The sequence below is a fragment of the Panicum virgatum genome, chromosome 7N (genome assembly GCF_016808335.1).
Source record: "Panicum virgatum strain AP13 chromosome 7N, P.virgatum_v5, whole genome shotgun sequence".
In the NCBI taxonomy this organism is placed as follows: domain Eukaryota; kingdom Viridiplantae; phylum Streptophyta; class Magnoliopsida; order Poales; family Poaceae; genus Panicum; species Panicum virgatum.
Window position 1 is genome coordinate 11,720,283 of NC_053151.1, and position 10,624 is coordinate 11,730,906.

Here is a 10,624-nt window from a genome sequence, read left to right on the forward strand (position 1 = left end):
AATGTTAAGCATTTCGTGGTGCCGTTGCTAGGATAGGTATTTTAATTATGTATCTTGAGATGACATTAAGAAATACCAACAGTGTCATCAGCGATTTGTAGGATAGATAAGCTGCCATCTACAAGATGGGGCACCACACCACGCAGCTGATCCTTTATTTTCACTCTATTTATGAAAAGTGCAAGCATATCGGTCACAATATTAAACAGTATGGGTCAGAGAGGATCCCCTTGTCGAAGTCCTTTTTTTGTTTGGAAGAATGATCCTATTTCATCGTTGACATTGATCGCTACACTACCACCAGAAATGAATGATTTGATCCATCCAATCCACTCGGGTGAAAATCTCTTCATTCGTAGCATTTGCAATAAGAAATCCCACCACATTTTGTCATAAGCCATTTCAAAGTCTATTTAGAAAATAACCCTACTCTAGTTTTTGAGATGTAACTCATGGACTATTTCATAGAGAATGACCACCCCTTCGAGTATATTACGGCCTTGCATAAAAGTTGTTTGTGTGGGACTGATAAGATGCTCTACAACTGAATTAATGCGAATAGTCGCAACCTTCGTGAAGATTTTAAAACTTAGATTCAGTAAACAGATGGGCCTATACTTCTGGATTTTACATGCATCTTGTGTTTTAGGTACCAATGTAATGACCCCAAAATTCGAGCTTAACAAAGAGAGATCACCACTATGTAATTCATGGAACATTTGCATTAGATCCTCTTTGATGAGTTCCCAAAAATGCTGGTAAAATTCAGCCGGGAAACCATTTGGGCCCGGAGCTTTATTGTGTTCCACATCGAAAATTGCATTTTGAATCTCCTCTTCAGTGAAAGGACCCATCAGAAATTCATTTTCGGCTAACTGACTTGTGGTATGTCATCTATTCTACTGTTGTCGAAAGGGAAATTATTATCCTCTTAAGGGACAAATAAACCTTTATAAAATTGAGTAATATAATCTTTGAGATCATTTTGGCCCTCAATCTTGGCTCCATCGTGGTGCAGTGAAAAGATACATTTCTTATGATTTTTTCCACTCGCAACCATCTGAAAGTACCTTGTGTTGTTATCTCCTAGGACAACATCGGTCGCCTTGGCCCATTTATAGAACTTGAGCTCTTCATCACGTAAGAGCTTAATCAAGCCATCGCGTGCATTTTCGAGCAATTCCCGTTCTCCATCGGTTAGCAACCTGGTCTCTGTCAATGTATCCAAGGTCGTAACAACCGTCTGAAGGTTGTGTTTTTGGGATTTGTACTCCCCATGTTTGTGTCTAGCCCAAACATTTAGGTATTTTCTCAAAGCTCCAGTTTCCGGTTCTAGCTTTCTAGTGCATTTTGTCCAATTACCGGTTTATTCCATATCTTGGCGACCCGCTCTCTAAATTCCTCACGAGATAGCCAACTCAATTCCATTTTGAATTGCTTAGTAAGGACGGTTCGCTTGTATCTAGCAATAACGGGGCATGATCTAAAACTCCCCTGTTCAGCGCTTGCACCGTTACCATCCGAAATTTGAATTCCCACTCAGTGGTCATTAGAACTCTGTCGAGTTTTTCCTAGGTCGGATTCGGAAGAGAGTTTGCCAAGGTAAATAGTCAACCTGTCAAATCTATCTCCCGAAGGTCAAAGCTATCAATGACCACATTGAACAGGAAAGGCAAGCGACGATTGACATTGTTCTTATTCTTCTCCTTACTGTGTCTCATCATGTTAAAATCCCCCAAAGTTAAAGTAGGTAAATGATTCAGTTCACAAGTTTGCACGAGCTCAGATAGAAAAGCTGATTTAAAATCATCTTGGGCTGGACCATAAACTGCCATCAGAATCCATTTAAAGTCATCGTATTTGTTGTGAAAATGGAATTTGATGAAAAATTCACCCTCCACTCTAATAGATAAGTCTAACACCATTGAACTGATTCAATACAGTATGCCGCTAGACCGTCCCCTAGGGGGTTAGGCAATGCCAGGAGAAATTCGTGCCTCTAGAGAGATGGTTAAGGTTTGCTTTGGACATGTCTTTTTTTTCCAGTCTCCATGACAACCACGAAATCGAGTTTATGGTCCTTGATTGCTTTCGTTATGTAACGATATTTAGCCAAGTCTGAAAGACCTCTGCTATTCCAGTAGAATCCTTTCATGGTGAAACACTTTTATATTGTTTATCAGACCGTTTACAAGCTTTGCCCTTTTTGGACAAAGATTTGATTTCCGTTCGAATGCCTTATGATCACAAATACTTGTGGTCAGGTCCAAATAATCAAAATCAATGTCAGTTAAATCCTTGACCAAGTGAGATAAGAGCTCATTATCATTAGAAGCATCTTCCTCATCACTCGTTTCAAAAGGATTATCCTCTTTCCCAACCCGGTTTAAATCCTTTCTATGTGGCTACACTGTAGATTTATCGACCTCTATTCTTTTAAATGCATTTAAAAAGAGACATGAATAGCACTAGCACTAGGTCCCACTAAAACACCAATAGAATTTACCTTAGTGGAACAGGCTTGCTCAATTAAGCTATTGAAAAGCATTACAGGAGTACCTGTCTGCGAGCGTGCCACCAGACTCTTGGTTGGAACTGCAACTAGGCTATCCATGTTTCTAGAAGTGGTGCGCTTCATGGCTTTATCCATCATCAATGCATCAGTTGCAGATATTCCATCCACATCATATGAATTGTTAGCACGCGCACTTCTATGTTTGTCGTTAACTAAAAAAAGAATCGATTGCAATTGAATACGGAAGGAAAAAGCAGCTTCATTACCGCATCTTCCCAAGTCCAAACATTGCAACCCTTTAGAACAACGGGGAGCAAACTATATGTCAAAACAGATCCATTTCAAAGGAAAAGGGCAACTAAGGTGGATGAAAAATCCACTTGCCCAACCAGAATTCATCTTAGGACAAACGAAGAACTTGCGCCCTCTGGTTAAATTGAGTCCCGACTCTACCAGTTTCTTTCCACAACGAGATCAGTTGCAATTGATGATGAATAGCAATAGCCAGCGCTACCTATGGTCGGGGTTCAATATGGATCCATTTTTAGCATAAAGGACAAGGCCTGAGTCGGCAAGATAGAAGGAGATCGGGCTACATGACCGGAAGGAGAGAGGGTGACGGAAAGAAGATGTGGGAATGACAAAGCGAGATGAAGTAGAACCTGCTTGGAGGAAGCTAGTGAGGGAAAAATAGGGCAGATGGAATAGCCGCATGACAAGCGATAGACTAAAAATGATGAGGTGGCAAAGGCACCAATCTTGAGGAGAACGAATCAAAGGTAGGAAAATTGCTTGCCTGGGCCTGCATCGGCGGGATACTAATATACGCTCAGGAGAAGTCCACTTAATATCTCCATTAGGAGAGCACTAGTTGGGAACAAATTAGTGGAGTGGTATAGTTTTTACAAAGTTAGTTCATGTTAATCTATGAGAGGGTATGAATGTTTTTATGTGAAAATTTAGTATGAATGGTTTATTCACAGTTAAGTCTATGTATAGTATCTTGTCAATAACGGAATTAGAGTTACACTATAATTGCAATTGAAGAGTCCTCTCAAATAAAGATTTTCATGTGGTATATTAAAAAGGGAGTGATCCTACCGAAAGACAGACCAGAGAAACCGGAATGAGAGTGAAGTTTGTTGCCTCTATAGTAAACCAGAAACCATACAATATTAATGTCATTATGCCAAATTTATATGGCGTGTTGTATACATTGTGTTAGGGCTTCCACCACCGCGAAACATAGATGATTTGTTCTCTGGGTGGTCTAAACTTGGGGGCCAAAACAATTTACTGTTATTGATAGCGGCTGCTTGTCAATGTTGTGCAATGCAGCTCGCAAGGAATGATGTTTTGTTTAACAAATGCAAACAAAAATATTTTTCCACTAGGTTCATGCCCGTGCGTTGCTACGGGCGGTAAAAGATTTTCACATTAATACACAAAGCACGGACAACAAATAATGTTTTCAGATTCATTGATATCTACATGCAAACTTTTACATAATACTTGTTCTTTCTTAACCTTATACAGCACATGACGCATTTTGTTACGATATTCATGGGGAAACAGAGTCCCGTTGATTGTGAGGCTGTTATAAATTGTACAACATTGTATGTTGTTGTACAAGCAGTAACTACAAGACTTACTACTATTGTACCAACAAAATGAGTAAATAAGTGAATAAGCTATACAGAGACACTACTTCCTCACTCCACAAACATCTAGAGTACATAAAAAAATTAGGGTATTTGCGTCTATTTGATTTTTCTCTGGACATTTGTCAATTTTGAAGGAGTCCTTTACAAAATATGGCTTGAATGCTAACAAACATCGGACTTGTACAGATAGGCTAACCATGGAAAGGAAAATTTCTGCTAGCCTTCACTCTGTACCGCTTCAATTGCCCTCACCTAGGATTGGAAGGGAAGAATCAAAATTACAATTACGAATCAGTTTCTGCATCCGCTGTTGTAGCTGATTTCAGCTTTTGGCTCACAAACTGCCCCCTTAACTCTCAGTCTTTGCTCTGTAAGCTTTTTCCTGCTATGGTATCAACCTATAGAGATGAAAAATGGAAGGCATAGTCAGATAAAGAATGCATTCAATCCTTATTTATAAAATAAAAATGCTATCAAACTAAATACCTTTTTCCCAAAGCATCTATCTTTCCTTTTCATGCGAAACTTCATCAAGACAGCTTCATGGTTTGAACGGTCACTATCCAACCCATTTTTATAGCAGTTCTGGACACTACTTTCGTTACCACTTTCTAGGGTCACCATTGTATTTGTATTGATGTCAGTTTCACTACTACCGGTGCATCCACTTCTTTTACGTACATTCTGGCTGCAGCTAGCACTCTGGTTGACGTGCTCCACATGAGCTCTCACCAAGTCAATTGGTTCTCCTGGTTCTCTAAGAATTTGTCTTGAATGATGCAACTATTGTTTTTCCTCCGACTGTTTGTGTTCATCAACTGAGAAGGTATAACACGATTTTCATGGTAACTCGATTGACCAGAGGTGGGCTTAATAGCTGCCTTATTGATGCCAGCTGAATCACAATGCATACAAGGAGCCCGTGGGTCGTATACTGGCTGCAGAATTGCACCATAATGGTAAGGCATCACAGCACGAACAGGAATTGGAAGAGGTATGAACCCATAAGAAGGATGGTTCATACTGTCTTGTCTATGGGAGGAACTGCTGCTTGCACCTGCATCTTCTCTAGCACTACTGGAACACAGTACAACAGCTCCCTCTATGCTACTGTCTAAACGAATCTGAGCTTGTCTTGTACTCTCACATGTATTATGTTCATGGGGGAGGCAACACCCCACTGGGTCCTTGTCATGAACAGGTTCTTGACGAGTAATGCTGAGAGAATGGAAAAACTGGTGCTTAGCTGATGGCTCTATCCTTTTATTGCCATATCTGTATCGAAGTTGAAACTACGGGCTTAGCTGATGGCTCTATCCTTTTATTGCCATATCTGTATCGAAGTTGAAACTACGGGGCAAGCAAAATAAAGTCAGAGACTCAGAGTTATGCTCCATATTTGAGCAATTACTAATATCAAGCTAGAGATCTAGGAGTACCAAAACATGTAACCTCACAAAGAAACAAGCAGACATGGAAAGAAAATCACTGTTAACAGAAATTTTTTTTGCTGCATTCAAATAACATAGATATCAGAAGTTTTTTTTTTTGAGGGCACATAGATATCAGAAGTTAATCAGCATGAAGTACCTTGAAAAGGCAGAGGAATTCGAGTGATTAAAGATATCTCTTTTTCCCTGAACTCTTGGATTTTGTAACCACTAAGATGGTGTTGCTTTCCTATGTTGGTCTCCAGCACCCTTCGATTTTTCACCAAGGTTACATTTTGTGAGAACTCCGCCTATGCTGACAGGAAGACTCTCTCTCTCCTGAGTCGTCTCAACATAGCCGGTCCCAAGCCCGGATAAAGGAGGAGGGTTGCGTTCAGGAGACTAAATGGAAGGGCCAGAAGGCGAAGGAGGTTGAGGATACTGGCTTCAAGCTTTGGTACACGGGAGCAACTCCGGGTAGGAATGGTGTAGGCATCTTGATTGATAGGAGCCTTAAGGATGGAGCCGTAGAGGTTAGAAGGCAAGGCGACCGGATTATCCTAATCCGCGGTTGGTAAAGTTGTACTAACTACCGTGGGATTAAGCTGATGAGCCATACGATGAAGCTTTGGGTGAGAGTTATCGAGCATCGCCTAAGAAGAGTGACAAGTTTGACCCAAAACCAATTTGGGTTCATGCCGGGAAGGTCAACCATGGAGGCGATTTTCTTAATACGACAATTGATGGAGAGATATAGGGAGCAGAAGAAGGACTTGCACATGGTCTTTATTGACCTTGAGAAGGCATATGACAAAGTACCGAGAAATGTCATGTGGTGGGCTTTGGAGAAGCACAAAGTCCCAACTAAATACATTACCCTCATTAAGGATATGTACAAGGATGCGACGACATTTGTCCGGACATGTGATGGCAACACCACTGACTTTCCTATTAACATAGGCCTACACCAGGGGTCAGCATTGAGCCCTTATTTATTTGCTTTAGTGATGGATGAGGTCACAAGGGATATACAAGGTGAGATCCCTTGGTGTATGCTCTTTGCTGATGATGTGGTGCTAGTTGACGAGAGTAGGGCAGGGGTTAATAGGAAGTTAGAGCTGTGGAGACGCACTGTTAGAGTCGAAATGGTTCAGACTTAGTAAGACCAAGACCGAGCACATGATGTGCGATTTCAGCGCGACTAGGCATGAGGGGGAGACGTTAGTCTAGATGGGCAAGTGGTGGTCCAAAATGATACTTTTCGGTATTTAGGATCAGTGCTACAAAAGGATGGCGACATTGATGAAGATGTTAGCCATATAATTTCAGCTGGCTGGTTGAAATTGCGGCAAGCTTCTGGCATCCTTTGTGACAAGAGGGTGCCACAAAAGCTAAAAGGCAAATTCTATAGGACAGCAATTCGTCCGGCGATGTTATACGGTGCTGAATATTGGCCTACAAAAAGGCGACATGTGCAGCAACTGAGTGTAGCAGAGATGCGGATGTTGCGGTGGTTTTGCGGGCACACAAGGAGGGATAGAGTCCGGAACGAAGTTATTCGGGATAGGGTCGGGGTGGCACCAATTGAGGAGAAACTTACTCAGCATCGGCTGAGATGGTTTGGACATGTCCAACAAAGACCTCCTGAGGCGCCGGTGCGTAATGGGGTTCTTGAGCGGGTCGATAATGTAAAGAGGGTAGAGGTAGAACTAAACTGACGTGGGATGAGTTGGTTAAGAGAGACCTTAAGGATTGGAATATCTCTAAAGAGATAGCTTTGGATAGGAGCGCTTGGAGACTAGCTATCAATGTGCCTGAACCTTGAACTTATTTCTTTCGGATTTCATCTCTAGCCTACCCCAACTTGTTTGGGAATAAAAGGCTATGTTGTTGTTGTTGTTTGTTACATTTTGTGAGAGCATTTTGTTCCACGACTGAAGATTGCATTGTCCATCAGCTGTTGGTTGAACCGTAGCCAAGTCTTTGCCAAGATTGCTTGGTCCACCTGAACTTGCATCAGCAATCCTCAAGGAATTATCCATTATTTGCTCAGCAACCATGGCTGAAGTAATACCATTAAGCCCTTTGGAACGCACATTCTTCTCACTTGGGGCATCTGCATGAGATGAAATTACTGTTACATGTGAACAACAGAGTGCAGACATTAACTTGATGACAACAGAGCATGAGTTAACAAAACATTGCGTAACCACGTTCAAATTCCTTACCATCACTATCTTTGGACGCATGAAGCTTTGTGTTTACTCCATCATAAGACTCATTTTGTAGTTTATTTTTCTGGAGGAGTCAACCCCTTCATTTGCACAAATATCTGGTAACTTCAGAACACTATGAATTTCAGTCTCCGTCATCAAAGCTTTGATCAAGGCAAAACAATCTCCTCTCCATAACGTAACATGGCAAGGAAATACATATGAGTGTAAATGGTATATCAGAATTGCAGAGAACCGAATGATGAAACTCTAAATGTAATTTGTTTCAGTAAACAGTGCTGGCTACACATACTGGATAAAGTCAAGAAAAGAAAAATCATAGAAAAAGATATGGCTCTAAATATTTTACTGTCAAACTCTTAGTTTCTATTTTACTGGTAGTGTCCAGCTAAGCAGGGATGCAAATAGGCAATTGAAAACATGCATTATACATCAGTTGGTCAGATAAGCTGTAAGCAATGTCAGGAACTCACTTGGGCATCACTTTCTCATCAATTGAAAACAATGCGTCGCATTATTCCCTCCCTTTCCAGCCGCCGACCAACACGCGCGCTCTGCCGCGTAATGGATGCCGTCGCGTTCCCGCCGCCCCCTGCCCTTCCTCGATGACAACTTCGATTTTGGCGACACCTTCACCTCTAGGCCCACGTCGCAGCCGCCCCTTGCCGATCCCCGTCCGGCCGTCTCCGCGGCTTTCGACGATGACTGGGGCCTTCGATCATAGTAATGTTTGTCTCAATCACCATGTTCTTGTTCACTTGAACCCCTACTAAAAAAGGAGATATTTAATTGGACTAACTAAAATTGATGTCAACTACAATTGAACCCCTACGTTGAACCAGTTATAATGAGTCTACAATTGAACTCACGTAATTGACATCTGCTGCCTGCATTCATTATAATTAGCATATCTTTGCTCTAGCACAACCAATGTAAATTCGATGACAACAGAGGTACTCCTAGATTTGCCATGAATACAATATACTGTCTGTAAAAACATAATGAGGGGATGTTCAAAGTCACAAGCATTTTGCCAATCAGAAAAAGTGAAACTGAAGTACTGTATTGAGTGCGATCTCTGAATGCTAGCAGATTTTTTAGTGCGTCAAGAACAAAGATGCTGCTTTATCCAGTTGATAGCTTCTCTTTAAAAGTGCGAAACTTTCGGCGAATCACAAAGGTGTGCAAATTTCCAAAGATAGTATGACTGAAAATGTCACGATTGTGTGAAACTTGAGGAGGCAAAATTCAGAAGGATTTCGTGATTTCCATCAGTAACACGAGGATATGTGAGATTTTAGACACAAAAAAGGATTGCAACACCATCGATAAATGGAAGAAGCTTAAATCTGACAGAGCTTAAGTTCAGAAGTGAGCAACCTTGATCACTCGTCCCTAGGATGAAGGTTCCGTCGGCCACCGTTGATTGCTCAAGCACCCATGCGGCCGCGCCACTGTAGCCATGTGCTACAAGCCCACATGGCGGCTCTGCTAGCATTGCGTGGAGGCGTCCGTGAGCGCGGAGTTCCGTCTGCAGCGTCGGCAGCGACATGCGGGGGAGGTTGGAGGCCCTACGCTACCTCATGCGCGCACGAAGATCTACCCGCAGCGCGTCGATGGCGGAGCGCTGGCGCGGTGGACACCAAACTCGCGCGGAGAGCTAGCGACCACCGTCGACAAGTGAGGGGGAGGCAGAGCTGGCCGCTCGCAGAGTTCTGGCTGCGACGTCGATGGCGACGGGCTGGGGAGTCCGGAGGCCGGCGGGTGCAGCGGAGATCTAGCCATGGTGCCGGGGGAGGTGCGGCGGCGGGGTCGCAAGGGGAAGGCGGCGTCGGGGGCGCTGGCCGCCTGGACGCCGAGCGGCCGGGACGCCGCGCTGTGCGCCGCCGGGCGGGACGCCGTGCGCGCACAGTCCTGCGCGTGCCCCTGCAGCCGCCGTCACGCACGCCGCACGCCGCGGCTGCCGTCACGCACGCCGCATGCCGCAACGAGACGAGTCGCGAGGGCGACGCGGGCACAGGGAGGTGGATCTGCGGCGCCGCCAGCCGGGACGCCGCGTCGCGAGGGGAAGGCGGCGTCGGGGGCAGGCGGCGGGGTTGCGAGGGGATGGGTGATGGGGAGCTGAGCGGACGACGTCCAGGCGGCGTGATTTGCGGGCGGATGGGTGCCGAACGAAGGAAGATCGCGTGTAGAGATTCAAACGGACGAATCACAACCGTCTCAGGCTTAACCAAGAGGATGAGGTGAACTGGGATTCTCGGGAGATGTGTTCAGTGGAGGAACAATAGCCATTCTTGCTCCCAGTACATACGAGAACGTTTAGATCGGGCAGTTGCCGATGGAGATTGGAGAGCACGCTTCCCGGACTACCACGTGAGGAATGGCGATCCCCACCATTCAGATCATAGACCGGTAATCGTGACAATGGATAAGGAGACGCTCCGGAGGAGTTCGCATGATGGCGCTCCTTTTCGTTTTGAGGCTGGCTGGGTGCAGGAGGAACAGAGTGCAACAATTGTGGAAAATGCTTGGAAGCCGACAATGGAAGTGAGGGGCGGTAAGGTAGAAGGTGCGGTGCGGGAGGTGGCTGCTGAGCTCCGGGATTGGAGCCAAAATTATCTTGGTGATTTGGAGAAACGTATAAAACATGTGAAAAAACTTTTGGTGGCGTGTAGGCGAGGAGCAATTGGCAGAGATACGGTAGCGAGGGAGGAAATTTTGAGGTATCATTTGGAAAAATTGGAGGAACAGCTAGAGCTGTATTGGCGCCAGCGAGCGACT

General features: G+C 44.1%; 1 long non-coding RNA gene and 1 pseudogene across 4 annotated transcripts; both read right to left on the bottom strand.

The window, feature by feature from the left end:
- Positions 1–4,014: 4,014 nt before the first annotated feature.
- LOC120683557 lies at positions 4,015–5,891 on the bottom strand (annotated as a pseudogene).
- A 1,627-nt stretch (positions 5,892–7,518) lies between these two features.
- LOC120683558 lies at positions 7,519–10,114 on the bottom strand. Of its 4 annotated transcripts, XR_005678826.1 has the most exons (4): positions 9,224–10,111; positions 8,317–8,609; positions 7,838–8,007; positions 7,519–7,725 (listed from the first exon to the last, which is right to left on the bottom strand). It is a non-coding gene; the product is annotated as an uncharacterized LOC120683558 (long non-coding RNA). The 4 variants fall into 4 exon arrangements; XR_005678824.1 differs by having other exon boundaries at positions 7,838–8,612; positions 9,224–10,114; XR_005678823.1 differs by having other exon boundaries at positions 7,838–8,609; positions 9,224–10,113.
- Positions 10,115–10,624: the final 510 nt, after the last annotated feature.